We start from the raw sequence: 21,898 nt of genomic DNA, 5'->3' as shown, positions 1-21,898 counted from the left end.
CAGAGAGTGGTAATCTTGTAAAGTATACACTTTCATATTCAATATTTTATCTTGAAGTCAGGGGTGAATTCCAGTAACTCATATTGATATGGAAATTTGGGGAAAGAAAAGAACTAAAATAGAAAAATTATTACATCTGTAGATTTATAATTTTGATCACAAATAGAACTAGAAGGGAGTAAAATTTACACAGTAGTTTTTGATAATTTTTAAAGAAAAGCTGAGTCATTGAAACGTGATCGTTGAACGAACTTGTATGAAATTTTTGTGTGTGACTGAGTTTGGAAATATTTTCTCCTCGTTATGATTACATTCAACTGCTGTGATATAGATATTGGAAATTAGGTATTTATATCACATTAAATATTAAAAGACATTTTATGACCATAATGTGTAATTTCATAGGAGTAGTATTACACATATTTCCTGATTACTACGGTGGTAGACACCATTGTAAAACTACATGTATATCCTCTTCTACCATGATTCAATTTCCTAGAGTTCACATGATTACACTCTGTTCACATTTCATCCTGCTGTGATAAAAATTACATTTCAATTTCCCACTTTTATTATCATTGCAGCCGTTCCAATTGGGATTTGAAATTGTGAAAGAAAGGCAAGTGATAACACACAGTGGGTTATTTCTGAAGTGCTGATGTAGATTTACCCCATCAGTCATAAGAAAAAAAGGAAAAAGATCATATACATAAATATTGCATGATTCAGTGTCGTGTTGAACTACCACGATGGTAGATTATGCCACAACAAATGAATAATGTGTGCATCATGCAGAGATGTGGATTTTTAATGTAGAACTAAAATTAACTGGACATACTTCTAAGGTAATATATTTTATAAACCGCAGAAAAAAAGGCACAGATGCAAATTGTAATAACTGACACTGGCTACATGTCACATCTTGGTAACTGCTTTCTAATAACCATAGTAACAGTATAATTTATTATTTTAAGTAATTCCATACATTTAAAAGTCAGATATGAAACCCAAAGCAATAAAAATTTTGTAATTTATAAGATTTTTTTTCGTTTTTATAATATTCAGTAAATTTTTAGTCCAAATCCTCAAAATGATTGGCTAATAATAGTAAAAGAATAGCATGCTTTATAAAAATGACATCATATGAATCACTTTTCACAGACTTAAATACACTTAGTAATTTCACTTTGATAGTTTTGTAGTACCGTCTCAACATAGGCTTTCGTAAGTTTCTGGTAATATAACACATATTTAATTTTTGAGGTGTTAGAGTCTTGCTTCCTTCAAACAATGCTGTGCTTTTCAGAAGTAATTGCAAAATGATTCTCTTCATTATGTAATCACACATACAAAAATAGTACAAATCCATTAATGATTATGGTTTGTAAAATCTAATTATCATTCCATTCAATGTATGGATATGTCTAATGACTGAAATGAATAGAAAGCTACAATTATATTATACATTTGTGTTTACTGTGTTACATCATTTATCTTTTTGCCTTTTGACAGTAAATTTTTATTCCTTCAGATTTCATATGACATTTAATGATATACATATTGTTGTAGAACTACATGTACACATTTATATATTTACAAAATTGTATAATTTGTGAGAAAAGATGATTAAATTAATGTCACTAATCAAGAATTTTAATTTCCGTAAATTTATTAAGAATTATGACTATCATGTATATATTTTGAAATATTATTTCACAAAAACATGAATTTCTAGCCAAAATAATGATCATCTCAGTGGAAAGTCGAAATATAATGTATTCATTTCACAAAATTGGCCTGTTCATACAATATCTTGGAATATTTCTGATTATTTTGTGAGTATATTGTGATTAGTTTGTGAATATATTCAGTATTCTGATTATTTTTGAATACTATTTCTGTTACTGCAAAGCTTTGTTCAATAAAGATATTAAGCATGACAGAAATAATTACAGCTATTGGTCAAAACCATGTAAATACTTAAAAGAAATGTTATTATTATTAATCAAGTTGGTACTTTTAGCTGTACACATTTCACTTAATTGTCAAATACTACATATTTTATTGCTTGATTAAAAATATGTTATGAAATAATAACTTGCCAAGGGATATATAGTTGACTTGAGCCATAAGAATGTTGTCTTTTTTTTCATTGACAATGAGATTCTTACAGATAAATAAGAATACGATAATCAAATTTCCTTGGTTAATAATTAAAATTAAGTCCTATAATAAATATAAAATTCATTCTCCCATTTTCGTTTTGGTATGAAGTGAAAACTACAGATTCATTATTTCAGTGACTGAGGAATGAGTGGGTATATGGGCGGAATCATGTAAAGATGAAACCCTTTCTTGCAGTCTTTAGTTAAACATACATAAATCATAGGAAAAATCAATGGAAGTATCGTGGTGAAATCTAGTTTTTCTCTCATATATGTTCTGTATTAGTTATTCAAGAATAAATTTGAAAGTGGAAACCTGATAATGATAAGCAAAACAGTGGAAAATTTAGTTGAAAGCAAAAATTAGGCCGATTTTATCCACTTTGAACAAAAACTAGTTTGAGTGATGGTTGTAACACATGACAATGTCATAGGCTGTAAACTGATCAATGGTTTACATGAATAGCCTGCAGTCATCAAGCATTGCAACTGTGAACCCATCAAAGACAAATGTGTAGCCAGCTGACAAGGCAAGTGAAAGAACAATAATGAAGATGTGAAAGCTAAATTCCAATACAGGAAGAACTCTATTGTTACATCAGATACACTAATAATGTTAGACTCTAGGTTTCTTAATGAATAATATGCACAAATCAAATTTGTGCTTTTGTGTTCATAACCACTACTCAGCTAGGCTCAATGCTCCTAATGCAATTATCTCAATAAAAATCAAGCAGGAACTGCATACAAATATGTTGGTGGCCGTAAGATAGTCAGTGCCTTCAGTTTGACAAAAATTCCTGCATTGATAGTAGTACATCTTATAAATATTCACTCACATGATTTCAAGAGGAGATCATGAGTTATTCACTCGAATGCCCTTAAGTAGCTGCAACTTCTCAGTGTACAAACAGTACTGCATCTACTTCTTGGGATTTGCTTCCAAAGGTAAAATAGCAAGTGTTAGGTAGAGTGTGACCCTCTAATAAACTACATCATATTTTATTGTGGATTAAACTGATAAAAGTGTGGTATATTATGAATCAATGCATATTGAGGGATCTAGGTGAACACTTGGTTTTTGTGAATCAGTTAGACATCAAATTGGCTTTAAGGGCACACAGGGTTAGGCATACATGTATGAACTTAAGACTCTAAAGTGTATGGCTGTTAACAATATCATTTTGAGAAATTTGCAAATAGTTATATTTCTAATTGTTTTTATAAAATATCTACAACATTTATATTTATTTATATTGATTTGATTTGATTTGATTTGATTTATTGATTTCACCAGGAAAAAAACAAACATACATAACAAATAAATTAACAAAATATATAAATTAAATTAAGTCAAAGAATATTCAATCAAATACATCAGTAATTACATGGACCTGGTGGGGGTTGTAGAAATAGTTCTACAGAACTAGTCTAGCCCACAACCCTTACAGAATGAGTTAAGTCGAAAATACTGGGTAAAACTCGGGTAGCGGAAAAATAAACAAAATGTGATAAGAATAATTGTCAAAATATATATATAATATATCTCCTCATATACATGTATGAAGTTGGCCTACATCTTAATTCGCTCCTACATCTGATCAAGAGCTGATAACCACATTTCAGTAATCTTAGAAATTAAATATAAATATCCAAACACAAATTGAAATAGGTAAGATAAAATATTTATCAATTTCATGAAATATTTATATATATTTTTCAGACATAAGTCATTTCAATATTTCAGTGGGATTTTTTCTTCTCTAATTATATAGAAATATGTTTTTGATTTTTGATAGAAGTATTGATGTATGATTGAGTCTCTGACCCATCTATCCTTCAGTATATATTTGGTTGCTATTGCTGAGACATACTATTTATCATAAATATATATACCTACTGGTATTTCTCTGTTATTATCTCACATACTTGCTGTATGGAAATGTGTTACCTAGTAACATCACCTTGAACAGGAGAAATCTGCTATTGTATCAGCACAGCTTGTATGCAAACAGGACTAGAAATATGTTGATGTATGGCTCTCTAATATGGTGTAGCTGTGTAGTCATGCTAAAGTTTGAGATATGTTGCACACATAATTTAATAAAATGAACACTAGGAAATCTTGATCTCACCAAACTTTGTTGTGTTCTAGATTTTATTACCACCAAGTTGTTTACCTTTTTCATTCAGTTTAGATAGATTTGAACTGATTATAATAAACATATTTAACAAAATCCTAAAATTTAATCAACTTCATAGAAGATTTAATTTTCTGCTTAAACTGAGTAGATTTCACACTTACAGTAGAAGTTGTTTGTCTTTCTTTAATTAAAGATTTAGCATGGAAAAATCTAAAGACCTAGTGAAAATAACACTCCAGTGACCACCATACACTCAAAACAAATGTTGATGTCTTAAATATTTTTACCATTGACAGGATAAACACAAGTCTTATCACTATGAAAAAATTTAATTATTCAGTGATTGAAACTGAATTTTGAAGACTTGGCTGTTAGAATAATGATTATGAAAACAGAATCAGTGTTATGTAATTTTTCATGTCAAAAATATCGTCATATGTTTTTTGTAATTGGCATCAATATGATATTGAAGCCATTTTTTCCACATAGTATAGTTTTCATGATTTAGTGCCACTGTAGGTGTCAGAAATGAAAATATTATGAAAACATTTCTCATTAACCGACTGCAGATAGATGAAAAATGAGCTGTACAGCCCACTTTCCAGTTGACAGAGTTTGCAGAGAAACTGTACACCGTTGACAAATGGTGTAATTATATTAGATCAGTGGCATTAAATAGTATGATACTCCCAAGAGATGGAAACATTGCCAACCTCTAAGAATATCTCCAATTGCAGTCAATTGATCTGTCAGGGGAAAGCTGCAGATGAATCCACAATGCCTTCTGTTATACTATCAGGGAGGTTGTCTTTTCTATTAACCCTTACACTATCACAAACATATGAAATAATACTGACACTTCATAGGAGATTTTTAATGTCATTTTTAGTACTCAACCAAAATTTGAATCAATGATACACATTCCCTGATTTCTGTACAGATTGTAAAAATGAAAAACTTTATTTAGATGTTCTGAAAATGAAAGAAATATCAAATGTGATGAACTTTGGTGTAAAATGAAGATATTAATTACATTCTGAAAAATAAAAAGAATGCTGATATGCCGAACCTCGCCTTAATGAAGATTTTTGTTCTAATTGTGGCCCAAAATTTAAGACCTTTATAAGAAGCTGTACCTCTTAATTTATTAGGTGAAAATATCAAAAATTGCATTGAATTTTGAAGTTCTTATATATGTATACCAACATTTTTTGTTATAAAATAAATGTACTCGGTGCAAAGAACTACCAATGTACCATACAAAAATAGAGAAATTGCTGTATCTGACAGCATATCCTTACAGGTACTAGCTGTTCTGCAATAAGCAAGTTAACACCAGACTGTACTTTTTCACGTCAAGGGATCCTTCAGTAGCACATTGAACAAACAACATGATATGGACCTTCCAATAGCTAAGTTATGCTATGACTCAAGACTTACGGCTACTGTAGCCCTATTGTTGAAGCAAGTGGCTTTTCGAGTCCCTGTTGTATGATATCCACTATGACTCACAATATCATATTGTTTTCATAGATAGATTACAATACGTTAAAAACTTGTTCATTTTCCACAGACAGGGAAAATAAAAACGTGAAAGTCCATTAGAAGAATAATTTTACCTCTTAAAAGAGTGTTATAGAACCTGAGGAATGACGTGCATTGAGTAACTTCATCAAAGCTTGCAGCGCTGTAAAGATTTAAGAGGGCTGTTAGTATTCTATTGGGAGAGGTAGTAGATGGTAGTCTGTAAAACATGAGAGAACATGCTGAAGAGAAAGAAATAAGTGTATGTCAAAATGTGTGTATTCAAGTACATTTATTGGTATTCAAATTATTTCAGTTTGTATAACTGCTGTGGTTGTTATCATCATGGTGGCCGTGTGCATGTACAGACACAGCTGTAAATCAACTTACTGTACATCTGAATTGAGTAAATGGTTTATTTCCTTGTCAGTGTAGTAATAGGAATCCTCTGTGTATCACTGTTTAATGAGGCACACATCTCTCTATCTTGTTCATCATTACAAATTCTGTTCACTCTTCAGCAGGTTAAAAGCTTCATGCATAGTCTGTTTTTCAATTCTCTATCTCTTTAGGATGAAAAGTTTTGTGCTAATGTATTTAATGATGTTTGTTCCACAGATTTGTCATGGTTGAAAGTTAACAATTTAGATACCAACTAAATGCAAACCCTCAAACCTTACATTCATGATGTCAGTCCTTTGAACCACTTGCTACAATGATGCATGTTCACCACATGATTGACAAGAATTATGCCATTAGTAAGATGTATACTAATATTATACACTCACACACACACACACACACACACACACACACACACACACACACACACACACACACACACACACACACACACACACACACACATACACTCACACACATACACTCACACACACATATACACACAGAGGCATGTATTGCATACAGTGCAATATTGCATGCATGCGCACATGTGAACACACTCACATATTTGCATGCAGCACATACTTGGACACATACAAATGTACTAGTATGTACATGTATATATATGAATGCACACATACATACACATTCAAACACACATACTCATGCTCCTACACACTTTCAAAGTTTTGCATAACTGAACTAATAATACTAAAAATAAAGTAAATGTAAAATGGATATGCTAATGCATTTTGTATCTGTTTGCAAAGACTGCAAAGACAACCACATGATCAGATTGCATTGTATATCAGTATTTAATTACTCACTTGACCATGTACTTGAGACATGGAGATAGACAGTGATAGTCATTATGTTAACATGCACATGTATAGACTAAAGAAGTCATTACATATGACAAGGCAATGATGAAAGTACAAGGACATTAAGTGACAGCCTTCTTGATACTAGGAAGATATCTATTGTGACAGCCATCAAATACTAGTACCTGAAATCTTGTCCACTATTTTGTATTACAGAGAAAGTTACTGGGTAGGTTGGGAGGGGGATGGGGGTGCAAGGACATGGTCTATACTACTGATCTCACTATTAAGATGCCTGATACACAGTCAATGATGATTTACATATAGTGGTTTTATGCTTACATTTAGTATGTCATAAATAGAAATAGTTTTTGAATTCAAGCCAACATTGTAAAGTTTACTTTCAAGTAATGTAAGTGTTTGTAGTCATACTGATTCCAAGGACTTGCAAAGATAGTTCCTGCTATTGAAATATTCAGTAAGTATATCATGTATCCAACCATTATTTTCAGGTGTGTGCCAAGGCTCTTTTTAGATGGCTACAGAAAAATGTGAATTGCTAAGTTCTCAAAAACTCAGAATTGAATGTAGTCTGTAAGATACAATGTCTTGTACCACCATCTTATCAGATACCAGTGTTTACTTAAGCTTGATTAAGGCTGAGTGCCATGACATCTTAAAGTCTGTTATAGGCATTTTCAGTAAGATTTGTAATGTCCTTTACATTTCCTGTTGAAATACTGGTGAAAACATTCAAGGTTTAACCAAGGGCTTACAGACTGTATAGAGAATATTCAAGTGCCTTGACAATTTTACAAAGTGCCATGATATGCATGTACTAGATTCAATTGCAAGTGCAAAAAATATAAATTCAACATTACACTTAGATGGCATACTGTAAGAGTACAACTTACAAGAAGGCCTGTTTTTTCTTTGCAAACATGGGAAGAGCCAGACAGTTTAATTTAGCGCTTAATAGTGAAGTAATCCTTCCTGGAGACAGGCAGAAGACAGTTTATATACATTATGCTTATTTCTTATGTCTCTGTAAGCAGAGATGTATGATTAGCAGATGTCTGACTGTTTTCAACGTCATCCTGTCTGCTATAAGATGTGACTGGATGAACTAAGCTTGGATTAACACGCATAACTTCACATGTATCAGTCAATTGTTACAATGCATACCTATGGTCAATAAGTCACACATTGAATTGTCTACTCTATATGCTTTCCTTTAATCCAAGTATAGTACATAGTAGTAGGAAACACAAATGTTTAGTTTTATCAGCAGTGTGAAAAAAGCATGGGTCAACAGGAGCCGTAAATTTGAACACATAAATTTAAACACATCATTTACAAATATTGTTGGATCTGATCACAACAACTGAATGCAGTAAACCAAAGTGATTAGGGTAAGGAAGGCCATAAGAAAAACAGTTATTTAAGGGTAAAGAAAGAAAGTGTATGTTTGTGATCAGTAGTAACATACCACAAGTAGGTGTTAATATGGTTATAACATAACAAGATTGTGCCTGTACAAACAGTACCAACCAGCTGATAAACCATATACCACAAACATATGTCAATATCATTAGTGAGGTCAACAATTCTCTTTTATTTCCTGCTGTGTACTGAGAAATAAACATTATGTTACAGGACAACAAAAATCACTTCCTTCTAAATTCTAATTTAATGCTGTAGCCTACCTGGAGAAATGTAGGTCCAGTTTCAGAACATTGAATACAATAGATGTAAAAGCCAGGAAAAGTTACTATATCAATCTAATCATATATTCTTCAACCATGTGAAAACATCTGTGTTGTACGTGGTCTCCTTTTACCTTAACATAGATACTTGGCCTTGCTGTAAGCCTCTTCACAAGTGTAGAATGGGAGGTAAAGAAAAGGGTGAATGTTGTATAGTTTTGGAAACTGAAACACATAGCACGTAATGTAATTTTCAATAATTGTAAACCGACATAGTCAGTACCCTTCCTATATTTATATTTGTAAATGCCTGATATATATATATATATATATATATATATATATATATATATATATATATATATATATATATATATATATATATATATATATATATATATATATATATATATATATATATATATATATATATATATATAACTCGGTGAGTATCAATCTGCTAAGACAGTGCTCTATACCGCAGCGGCAGAGCGTAATAAACAAAAATATATATATATATATATATATATATATATATATATATATATATATATATATATATATATATATATATATATATATATATATATATATATATATATATATATATATATATATATATATATATATACCTATATATATATATATATATATATATATATATATATATATATATATATATATATATATATATATATATATATATATATATACCATATGAGTGTCTGATGATCGCAATATGCGTGAAACTCCGAGTTACACCCAAGAAAGAGTTCCAGTACTACCAAAACTATATATATATATATATATATATATATATATATATATATATATATATATATATATATATATATATATATATATATATATATATATATATATATATATATATATATATATATATATATATATATAGTTTTGGTAGTACTGGAACTCTTTCTTGGGTGTAACTCGGATTTTCACGCATATTGCGATCATCAGACACTCGTGAGTGAGATGATCGCAATATGCGTGAAAATCCGAGTTACACCCAAGAAAGAGTTCCAGTACTACCAAAACTATTACGCTCTGCCACTGTGGTATAGAGCACTGTCTTAGCAGATTGATACTCACCGAGTTATATATATATATATATATATATATATATATATATATATATATATATATATATATATATATATATATATATATATATATATATATATATATATATATATATATATATATATATATAGTTTTGGTAGTACTGGAACTCTTTCTTGGTTGTAACTCGGAGTTTCACGCATGGTGCGATCATCAGACAACTCTGATATATATATATTATCTTGATTACATGTTGGTAATATTAAACTGCACAACAAAATTAAAGCATTGCTATCACCATCACCAACTTGTTATATCTACCACATTGAACAATGATACTTTTATTCTGTGTCTCATTTAATGAGTAAGCTGAAAGCCCAGTTTCTATATATGTAGTATCAATTCCTATCATATCAGTATTCAAGTTTTGTAAATGATTGTTCTTGTCAGTCAATTGAGAGTTTATTATAGAAACTTTGTGTATTTATGATAAGTAATCATATTAAATAATACTGTAGTTTAATAATATCAACCAGATTTCATTTTAAACAAAGTATGATATACAAAATTATTGCAGCACTATTTCCCTTACTTTTATTCCTTATGAAAGTAAATTAGATTTTGTTTGCAGTTATTTGATTGAGTACACTTTGAGAAACCTAATTTTTTGTGCTGACAGGAGTATTAATACAGTGTGTTATTCAGACCTTGAAAATCTAGATGGTAATTATCATTGATATGGGAAGTAAAACCTGCCCCAACTTGCTGTCAATTTAGATTAGATATCAACAAAAGTGAAATTGGATTTTCCAATGCAGTCTATGGGGTCTCAATCACCTGTTGACCCTCTAGGATAATGGAATTTCTTTCATTGTGATGTCTGGGCTATCTGATTGGCTGAAGCAATAATCAATCACTTTCAATTAAGTGAGGTAATCCAAAAAATTGCCAAATGTGAATTTTAGTGTAGGTCAATAGTGATTCTTTAAATAATTGGAAATAAATTGATTTTTGTCTGAAAAGTGTGACTGTGATAAACCATTGTTAAATGATATTTAGCAATATTGACTTGGTTTTAACAATAAGACTTAGAACAAAGTGAAAGACAAAGTGACAGTTACAACTGAAGACAATTAGATATGTGAACATTTCATTGCACTGTTGGTAGACTTCAAATATATATTGATTAATACTTAAAGGATTTCCCAGTACATTTTAATAATGGCAAAGCAATTAAAAGTCATTTATTTCTCAATGCAATCTACTTCTAATGTTGTATGCTTTGAACTGTGATGCTTTATCACAGTTTTCTTTCTTAAAACATTTAATATCTTAATGCAGCCAGCATTTGCAATCTAACAACCATTCCTGACTTGTCTATATATATGTCTATTAAAAGACAAACATTTTTGTTGTTGCAGATCAAGATGATAATTGAACTGTAAGTCACACTACCAATGTAATGTGTCATCTAAGTTAATTTGATGTGCCACTGAAACTCATCAATGTCTTATGGCCCACCAAAGATGATGTCTCCCCCCCCCCCCCCCCATCTTTTACTGTGTGCTCACTCACAAGAAAACCTGGTAAAGTCAGCAAACAGAAAGTTTAACATGATATAGCCTATTGACCTGAACAGGCAAGCATACTTGTTAGAACCTATGATTGTGATACAAGAACTAATTATTACTACTTTTTATCATTTTGACCCACAACATAAAATTGTATCTTTCACTTTTAATAGAGGTCATATTGGTCTCTCACTATGTAGTACAGTGATAGAATAGGGTGACATCATATAAAATGTCTCAAGAAATAGTTGTGTCAGGGGCATGTCAAATTTTCTGAGAGGGTACATGTAAATAATTTTGACACTTGACCATGATAATATGTTTTGTAAGCGAGATAACTAGAGGTTGAAGTCTTATCTTTCTCAATGATGCATTGAAATATGTTTTAAATTAGATAACAACAATGTATAGAAATCAGAAAGTTATTATAATTATGGTATACATGTAGTCCAAAGCTTGGATTGATCACTAAATTTATCAATAATTAATGACTACTTTTCAAAAAGTTACCATAATAATAATGTATAAGCTTTGCAACAACTAATTGATTAGTAAGACAAGGAAGTTGCAATTTGATATCTTGGACATGTAGGCATGTTTATTAAAAGTATTGTAAAAGAAAAGGTCCTTATAAAATGTTGTTGCTATGGTGATATATATGGGAATAGAGATACATGTAGGTTTGTCTTCAAGGCAAAAAGCCAACGTAAGACAAATTAATCCATATTGTAAGTTGCAAATATTCTGCAATGCCAGGATAAATTCTTTGTTATTTTGATAGATTAATGTGCAGATATACATTGTTAGAGCCAACTGCTGCCTTTAACTTAACTACAAATTCGTACAAAATTAATGTGCAAATGCTCTCTAAAATTTAGTAAAAAGAATAAATTGCGTACCCTTACATTCCAGTTTCAGGTAATTTAGAGCATTTGTTCATTTAAATTACACTTCAGAATTGGAGCTCACTTCTAATGTAGTAAATTTCCTCACGAAATTTAAATATCAAATATTGGGTGTATATAATAGCATCACATCAAAGGAAGTTCACATAAAGGATCACCATATAGTAATATGCTAGCTTTGCGTTCTCAGTGCATTAAAGAATTGAGAACGCTCAATTCACTCTAATGGGTTCCGCATCTCCCGGCATATTGGGTTATGAATTTTATTCATTGCATTGGCATTTGTATATGAGCCACTGCTTTAATATAAGCAGAAGGGAAAATTGGAAACTGTCAAATTTGCAAATTTACAGTCGAGTATTTGGTTTCCCGCTTGCAGGGATATTGTCCACTTGTAGCTCAGTGATTGTGTGGCAAAGAAATTCAATTTATGGCAGACAGGGTTGAAGTTAGAGGAAGTGAGGACCAAGGTTTAGGAATATATTTCACATCAGATGTTACTTTTATAGCCGTTCAATTATTCCTCAATTTGACATTACTGATCCATTCCTACTTTTGTAGTCATGGAAAGTGTGATATTTCAAGGAATGGGTATGGTTGCTAGGATACCAATAGTGTTCAAATTTACATTTATATTTCTAAAGCTCTATAGAACACTTACAAGAATGAGTGTAATCTCTGTCAAACAAAGTGTTATGATTTCAAGACACTCAGATATTTATCCACTTTTCATATGTAATCATATAATTGTTACTTTCAATCTTTTATAATTGGTACCTATTCCATAATTTACACTATTCTGAGAGTGCAGATTTATCTGGATTGCTGCAGGGATTTCAAACTTTTTAAGATTGCCGTTCATGTACCAAGAGTTCAGTGCTTGTGTGCCACTACTGGAAGAATCACTCTATGGCCAGTATCATATATATATATATATATACATAATACATGTTCTGTATCCATTCTAGTGTTGCAATTCTACGATGAAACCAAAGTCCACAAAATTGAAATCTGGGTATGTGATTATAAATTTACTGGCCCAGGCTGTATATACAAACTGTATAAAAGTAACTTTTCCCACATTATGAGAAAATTCTCTGTGTTGGCACAAAGTGCCTACGTCATATATCTATTGCATCCAGTGTCAAAAACCTGCTGAAAGGCATCAAGTTTTGATTACAAATTTCATATAACTTTGCTGACTTGCTGTGTGTCAAGGTCATTCTGTACACTACATGGGTGGTTCTCTACATGTAACTGCAAACATATTCATGATTGAATGTAGGGAAAGATATCAGTTAAATTTACTACAATGAAATTCACGTGTACGGCACATGTGAAAATTTACAAGTTGTGTATACATTGTTACATTATATTGTGACAGCTTGAACATTTTGTGAGCTTGTCAATCACTTTCTTTGGCATCTACAATGGACATGCTGCCAATCATTTCTGAATGTTAAATGTTGATAACACATTTTGATGCACAGGAACAGAAAGATTATCTATAAGTTTTCTGATTATATCAAGTTCCGTTCAGTGAAGGGATTGAGGTGTGAGATACTGGGATATGAGGGTTTGATAATGGTTGAGTAAAAAGTCTAAAATGACAACTTAGTAAAAGACACATGGTAATAAATTAACACAGTTTATAATATTGTTTAAACAGATGTGTTTTAAGTTCATGTAGTACAATTACTTTATAATCAACTCTTGCCTTGATAGGCAGCCAGTGAAGCTCAATAAGAGATTGTGTTATGCCATCATACTTTCTCAAACCCTTTACAACAGGTGCCGCATTGTGTTAATAAATAGAGCTATGTGCTGTTTTATAGGCTTGTAGGATGAAGTAGACTACCAGTTGTAATTGTTGGGGGGGGGGGGGTGTTGAAATTTTTGGGAGGTGGGGGCACATAACAGAGTTCATGTTGTATTGTTGTAGAGGTACTAGTATATATAGAAGCCACATTGTCCTGTTGAGTCACTGTAGCATAGAAGCTGTTCTGGTAGATTTACATGCATGAACAAATTGCAGAAGTTTTGTTTGTTTTTGTTTGTGTGTGTGGATTTTTTTTTTTTTTTTTTTTTTTTTGTGCTGGGAATTGCTCCCAGTGATTTTCTGTTATGCAGACATATGCACACAAACACACACACACAATGCTCCAAATCAGGTTTGGGACTACATGACAGGGCTATGTTGCACACTCCGTATCACGTTGCTGTGGAACTGTCAAGGCTTTCCCAGACAGTTCACAGGCTATCCTGGAGTCACCCAGGCCCAGCAAGCATAGCACCTGCAGGCGCCGTGTTAGTAATCATCCCCAACTTTTCGAGTCATTACTCCAGGAGTCCCCCCAAATTCGTACTCATCTTGTGAGTGAGACAAGGCTAAGTGATACAGCCTACCCATCAAATCTGTAGAACACTCACCCTGGGTTTGGGTAGGTCACAGAAAAATTCCCTGTTTCCAGTGGGATTCAAATCTATGACCTCCCGACTGCTAATCCTGTGTGCTAAACCACTATGCTATAGGGAGCAAAAAATTGTAGAAGTTGAAAAATAGAATAAAGTGTATACTGTAATCAGTGTATGTATGTCTATGTACCTACTGGGCTATTACATGTACATCTACATTACCATCACATGAGATGGAGGATTAGCTTTTATGACATTTATATCTTCCTAGTATCATGTTCCATACAGCAAGTTGATTGTATACTTTTTACCAATTGTGAACCTTTTATATTTCATTTTTGTTTTTCAAAATCTGTACCATACCATGTTCTCTGGTAGTGTATGTAGCGTACTAAAGATTGATTGATTGATATAATAGTCTATAGGCTATCTGTAGCTTCCAATCGTATTGATTGATACAACTATATATATATGACATTTTAACTGCTTGGAGAGATGAAATTACACAGCATTTGTGCAACAGTAGAAGTTGTTTTATTTGTTGTAAATTAAGTATCCATAAATACATGATAAATACATTTATCTATGTGTACACAGTGTGTATACAATAGTCATGCTTCTTCAAGATCAGGTTTGCCTGCATGGGTATTAAGGACCAATATACCGTTCTCAACTGAGTGCCCCAGAAGTAGAATATTTGATAGACAAGGTTCACTTTCCAACTTACTCTAGTGATGTTTTCACATGTTACATGAGCGTTCTTCCCGAGTACTTTTCATAGAAATTAAAATACTAGATTTTGCTTGAAAAATTACATCTTAAACCTCGGCAAGTTCAAGATTATTTCAAGATTTGGTACATTTAACACCCCACCCCCACCTCCCATACAATATGGTATATTTAATACAAACCCCTCTTCCTCCAATACAAAGGTATGGTACATTTAACACCCCACCCCCACCTCCCATACAATATGGTACATTTAATACAACCCCTTCCTCCCCCAAAGCAATGTTACATACATTTAACACCCCTCACCATACATTGTTATGGTAAATTTAACAACAAGAAGAAGAAGAACAACAACAACAACCCCCAATAACTAAAGACAGAAATACTGATTAGAAAATATTTTGGAGGGTTGTTATTTGATGTCTGTACCAACTCTTCAATTGATATGTATACTTTAGTGTAGAATAAGTATATTTTACAATAACACCCTTTCCAATTCCATGGATATATGATACTGTCATTGTCATGAATACATATAGAGCTGTGATTTTCAGAATTCACACTTGTAAACAGTATCAGATATATGTCACAATTATATGGAGAAAAACCCAGTGAGGTGTCATCCTGTATCAACTGAGTAATCCTCAATCTCCAGATAATAACCTTGGATCTCACCATAACTAAGGACATACCAGGTCTTAGATGAAATCAGTGTATTCAGTAAAAAAATCAGATTGTACCAATTATCTCTATAAGTCAATATAACTGTCCTGTTTCTTTTCAAAGAGAATCAGTAGCCTGTATTCCTAATTAATCAGTTTAGACACAATATCTCATTGAATCAATAGGATTACTGTGGGATGTATTACTATTGATTTGGACTGCACCACCACAAAATCTATTTTTAGCTGACTATGTAACTGAATTAGGAATCACCCTAATTTGATTGTTCGCTTTTCCACTCAATAACTTCTTGTAGAAGTGGTCAGTTACAGTATATTCAATCGATATAATGTGTGGTTCTCAGTCTTTCCATTGTAAAAAATATTAAAGGTCATTATTACATAAGCAGAGCAGCTATCATTGATTGTATTAGATTGTAATGTGGTGGGAGATACATGTAGCTAGCATACTTTATCTGATTGCTATGCTTTGTACATGTCTATAAGTTTTCTGTTAATGAAAAATTAAAACCATTTTTGATACTGATAACAGTGATATGTTTATTGTACTGTTCTTTCAATCAATTTCAAGTACGGGTCCATCTTGGACTAATAAAGCAGTTGTCTGGCAGAGTTACAGAAAAAGTTTTCCCTGAACTACAGAAAGTAATCCTTGATATGGCTTACTAGGAAGTCATATAATAACACCATTTTGAGAACCTGGGATTGAATTTATTGAGAAAAACTCATTTTAGCAGGGAAAGTGTAAATTGTAAGCAGTCTTTGGGTTTGGGTCATCATAATGTCACGTATTGGGATACAATAGGTTTAGGCCCCCTAGGATAAAGCTGATTTGAATAGATAATGTCTGCATGGTCCAGTCATTTCAGGTGTCCCAGTCCACTTGGAGAACATGCACTTGTACTTGAATGTTAAAAAGCACTGTTTAGAGGTATTTACTATAGGGTACATGTACTGGTATAATTTAGTAGGTTTCAAAATGCCAGGGATGTGAGCAGTATACCAAATACACCTATGGTGCTGTTTTAATGAACTACAGTGTATAAAGAGCTTATACACACCGAAAATGGAAGACAGAAGTACAAATTATAGTCTAGTTCCTATGTGATGCATTATGATTACTATGATCATCTCCACTCATGTATAGGGAAAGTCATTATTCTAGCACACAAATCTGTGCTACCCCTAACTGTGTTCATATGGACTTGTCATTATCGTGTCCCCACATGATTTTAGTTTGAGACAGGAGAATTGGCATTGGTTAATGAGCAATTGTCGAAAGGAACTAACCAATTACAACTGCCTGTCATTTTGTGATTTCTGTGCTAGAATAATGACGTTCCCAAAATTTAAGTTTAGATGATCGTAATCTTAATACGTCATATAGAAACTAAACTACACAAATGACAAAATATGCCATATTTGAGTTGTCATGGATGCATTATATTCCATACAGGAGGGTGTATAGCTGTGTTCAAGTTCAATGAATACCCTGGGCTTGTAATATACATTCTTCATAACTACAGGATGTTAGGATTTAATGAAATCAAACATATATAAACATATGTCATATGTGATTTTGATATATGAGTATCGCATCATGTAACAATATAGTCTTTGTTAGAATTGAAACTGATGCCAGTGGAGATACAAGTATAACTATAATCATTACACCAAAGACAGATTATTACAGTTTACCATCAAGGAAATCTTAAACAAGTGTTGAGGTGATCTAAGGCTGTATTGTACTCACTTTGTATCAATGTAATTTTTTTCATTGTGGTGCATGAAAGTATGGAAATGTATTGCAAGTTTTGCCAACTATCCACCCCTTACCAATTAAAAGCCAAATGTTTGGTGTATGCATGCTAATTCATCATACAAATCTAGAACTTACAAGTTAGTAAAATGTGTCACTAGGACATTGTGAAGCTGAAAACCTGATATCACTATTTAAAGGTATTTTCACTGAATCAGAAATGGTCTCTTTGGTCCTTTATTTCACAGCTCTTCAATATTACAAATTTTATGAGTCATGTTGATAGAATTTCATAGGATTCTTGTACAAATTGACAGCTTTATGAGTGCATGTGAATAATGAATATAAATTTGATATTGTTTCATTATTTGACTGCCATTGCAATAAACAGGACAGAAATCTAAACCCTCTAAAAGTGTGAAATATTGTGAATTATTAAACTTCAAAATAGTGAATATAAATTTGATATTGTCTAGCATCACCTTCACCTTTTCCAATTAACGTTTAACAGAAAGTTGAGCCCACAAAGCATGGAATATTCTAAATTATTAAATTTCAAGATATTGCTGTTAAATTTGATACAGTTAACGGTATCATGCACACTCTTGTGAATGCATACAGAACTTTAGCAACATATGACAGAATAATGGGTTTCACAAAGCATGAACAATTTTGAATTTATATTTTGAAATATTGAGTATTAATTTGATAATGCTATGGGCATCGTCTATATTTTATTCCAAGTCTCAGTACATGTAATAGCATTTTACTTCATGCCATAGAACTATAAGGTTTTTCTCTTTAGATCGTTCTCATACATGCCTAGAGTAATGCATCATAGCATGTGAATCACATAGAGTATAAGTCATCATGTTGACCAAGAAATCAAATGTTTGTTATATTTATGATGTGCCTAGGCAGTAATATTCAATTTTAGCTAGAATAAACAGTGTGACCAAAACCTAAAGTGATGTATGAGGGTTGGGTATTTATTTTGGATTTTTAATTTATAAAACAATTTTATCATGGTTTCCTACTTATATAGCTGTCAATAGACCATTTGCCTTCAATGATAATGGGTCTCATGACCTAGCTGTTAATAGACCATTTGCATTCAAATGATAATGAGCCTCATGACCTAGCTGTCAATAGACCATTTGCATTTAACTAATTGATGAGTTTCATGACCTAGCTGTTAATAGACCATTTGCATTCAAATGATAATGAGTCTCATGACCTACCTGTTAATAGACCATTTGCATTTGACTAATTGAAGAGTCTCATGACCTAGCTGTCAATAGACCATTTGCATTTAACTAATTGATAATGAGTCTCATGACCTAGCTGTCAATAGACCATTTGCATTTGACTAATTGATAATGAGTCTCATGACCTAGCTGTCAATAGACCATTTGCATATGACTAATTGATAATGAGTCATATGACCTAACTGTCAATAGACCATTTGCATTTGACTAATTGATAACGAATCTCATGACCTAGTTGTCAATAGACCATTCGCATTTGACTAATTGATAATGAGTCTCATGACCTAGCTGTCAATAGACCATTTGCATTTGACTAATTGACAAGTCTCATGACCTAGCTGTCAATAGACCATTTGCATTTGACTAATTGACGAGTCTCATGACCTAGCTGTCAATCGACCATTTGCATTTAACTAATTGATAATGATCAATCTCATGACCAAGCTGTCAATAAACCATTTGCATTTAACTAATGTCTATTACCTGAGTAATAGACATGGGGTTTATCAAGCATAGCTTGTTCTTACCCATTAATTCAAATTCAAATTCAAATTCAAATTCAACTAATTGATAATGAGTCTCATGACCTAGCTGTTAATAGGCCATTTGCATTTAACTAATTGATGAGTCTCATGACCTAGCTGTCAATAGACCATTTGCATTTAACTAATTGAAAATGAGTCTCATGACCTAGCTGTTAATAGACCATTTGCATTTGACTAATTGATAATGATCAATCTCATGACCTAGCTGTCAAAAGACCATTTGCGTTTAACTAATTGATAATGAGTCTCTTGACCTAGCTGTTAACAGACCATTTGCATTTGACTAATTGATAATGATCAATCTCATGACCTAGCTGTTGAGTCAAATACAAATGGTCTATTGATTACTACAAATTATTTGATACCATGGCACAAAGAATAATCTATGTTACACAACACAACACAACAGTGTCCTTAACTGATTTATTTTAGACAGGGAAATATCAATTGATCTTGTGGGTCCTAATTACTATAGTTACATATGGAAGAGGGAAAAGATATAGTGTCTTGAAGTTACATGTAAAGCTAAGCTGACCTTTGCCAAGTTTACTTTATGAAATGTCATACAGAATAATCATAAAAAGCATGTGTAAGATCCTCCAGACTTTCATGTTGATTCCAAAAGAACACTATTAGTGAGATTGCATGCAGGTTATTTGAAGAGAAAATTTACCCCATACATGTCACCCATTTGACAATGTCATCATCATGTATTCCTGTCAGCCAATGTGTGCTGTCAATCTTCCTCATACATACATGTACATATGTGTCAGATGATCTCTTCTTGAAAGATATGCCCATTGTTGCTAAATGTCTTTTTAGCTCCGCTGTCAGCGAAAGCGTAGCTTTAGGTATAGGTTGTGTAGAGTATAGAGAGTAGAGTGAATCATAGGTGTCCGTCAAACTTTTATATTTTCATTATCTTCTCCGAAAGTGACTGTCAGAATTCTTCGATATTTGGTGTGCATGTTCCCTGGTGGGGGGGGGGGGGGCTATTCAGATTTGTTCATGCCAAGTTGATCTGTGCCATTTTCAATTTTTTTTCATAAAATGACATTTTCATCATCTCCTCACGTACTTCTTGTCAGATTGATTTGATATCTGGTGTGTTGATGCGCAGGGAGTAGCTTACTTAGATTTGTTAATTTCAAGTCAGCACGTCTTCTTTTCTATTTTGTATGATTTTTTTTTTGTAATTTAAAAAAAAAATGAATATGTTAATGAGCATTATGACCGATGCCATATTGGAAATCAGTCCGCTAGACTTTAGGTAAACTGCAACTTTTCAAACGTCAAACGTCAAACAAGCAATGTAATATGTGCTGTAGTCTTAATTCTACGCATTGTGCGCCCAAATGACAAATATTTGTTCGAAACTGGGTTGTAAACTTCAAATCCAAATTCTCCACCCCTCCTACAGAATGGTTCATTCCAGTATACACACCTCACGATCAAGTGAGATATCGTGCATGCCTAGCCTGAACTGAAGTGTATGGGAAGATTTTTGACAGAGTCAGTCGTCAATAAAAACGATAATACTCTTTGTAAAATTATCACATTTTGAAAGGGAAAGTACTTTGTGGGTTTTGTTTTTGTACGATCAATATTGGTGGCAAAATTACAGCATCAAAACTACCGATGTGGTAATGCATGGCAAGTGAGTTTCCGTACTGCGACAATCTTAAGTACCCGGATGCATGAGGGACTAACCCGGAAGCAAGTCGTTGCCAGCCAATACGTTACAGTGGTAACTTCGTCCGAGAAATCGCTGCGTTCAGAGTGTCATTATTCACAGAATTGTTTTTTTCGAGTGAAAACCCTTCTTGAATTGTATAACTCTAACAAATGAAGACATGTCAAGTTATATTTTGAAAGTTGTATCGCTAGTTTGAGACGATTTCCTCACGTACTATCGAGGCTTGGACCTTACTCTAGTTCAGCGAGAAGTTTAGCCAGGGCGATAATTCTTTCTGGTTTAGTTTACAACACTTTTGATCACACAGATTTTGTTTTTGTGATGAAAAGAAATAAAAAAAAAAGATCACTTCAACCATTTCGTTGTGTTTTCTTTATGAAAGGTAATCGAACATGAACGAGTGTTACCACTGTAACGTATGGCTGAGAATGACTCTCTTCCGGGTACTTGGGATTGTCGCCGTACGGAAACTAAGATGG

The 21,898-nt window shown here is 32.5% G+C and overlaps 2 protein-coding genes across 5 annotated transcripts in view; both read left to right on the top strand.

Annotated features, from left to right (window-relative positions):
* LOC144453963 (general transcription factor IIE subunit 1-like) overlaps positions 1 to 21,898 on the top strand; it is a 228,598-nt gene that overhangs the window by 13,198 nt on the left and 193,502 nt on the right. The gene's annotated exons all lie outside the window — the stretch shown is intronic.
* LOC144453926 (SAM and SH3 domain-containing protein 1-like) overlaps positions 1 to 21,898 on the top strand; it is a 142,555-nt gene that overhangs the window by 3,531 nt on the left and 117,126 nt on the right. The gene's annotated exons all lie outside the window — the stretch shown is intronic.

Source organism: Glandiceps talaboti, chromosome 3 (assembly GCF_964340395.1).
Source record: "Glandiceps talaboti chromosome 3, keGlaTala1.1, whole genome shotgun sequence".
NCBI lineage: Eukaryota > Metazoa > Hemichordata > Enteropneusta > Spengelidae > Glandiceps > Glandiceps talaboti.
Note: the sequence above shows the minus strand (reverse complement) of the source record. Positions and strands in the feature narration are given on the sequence as shown.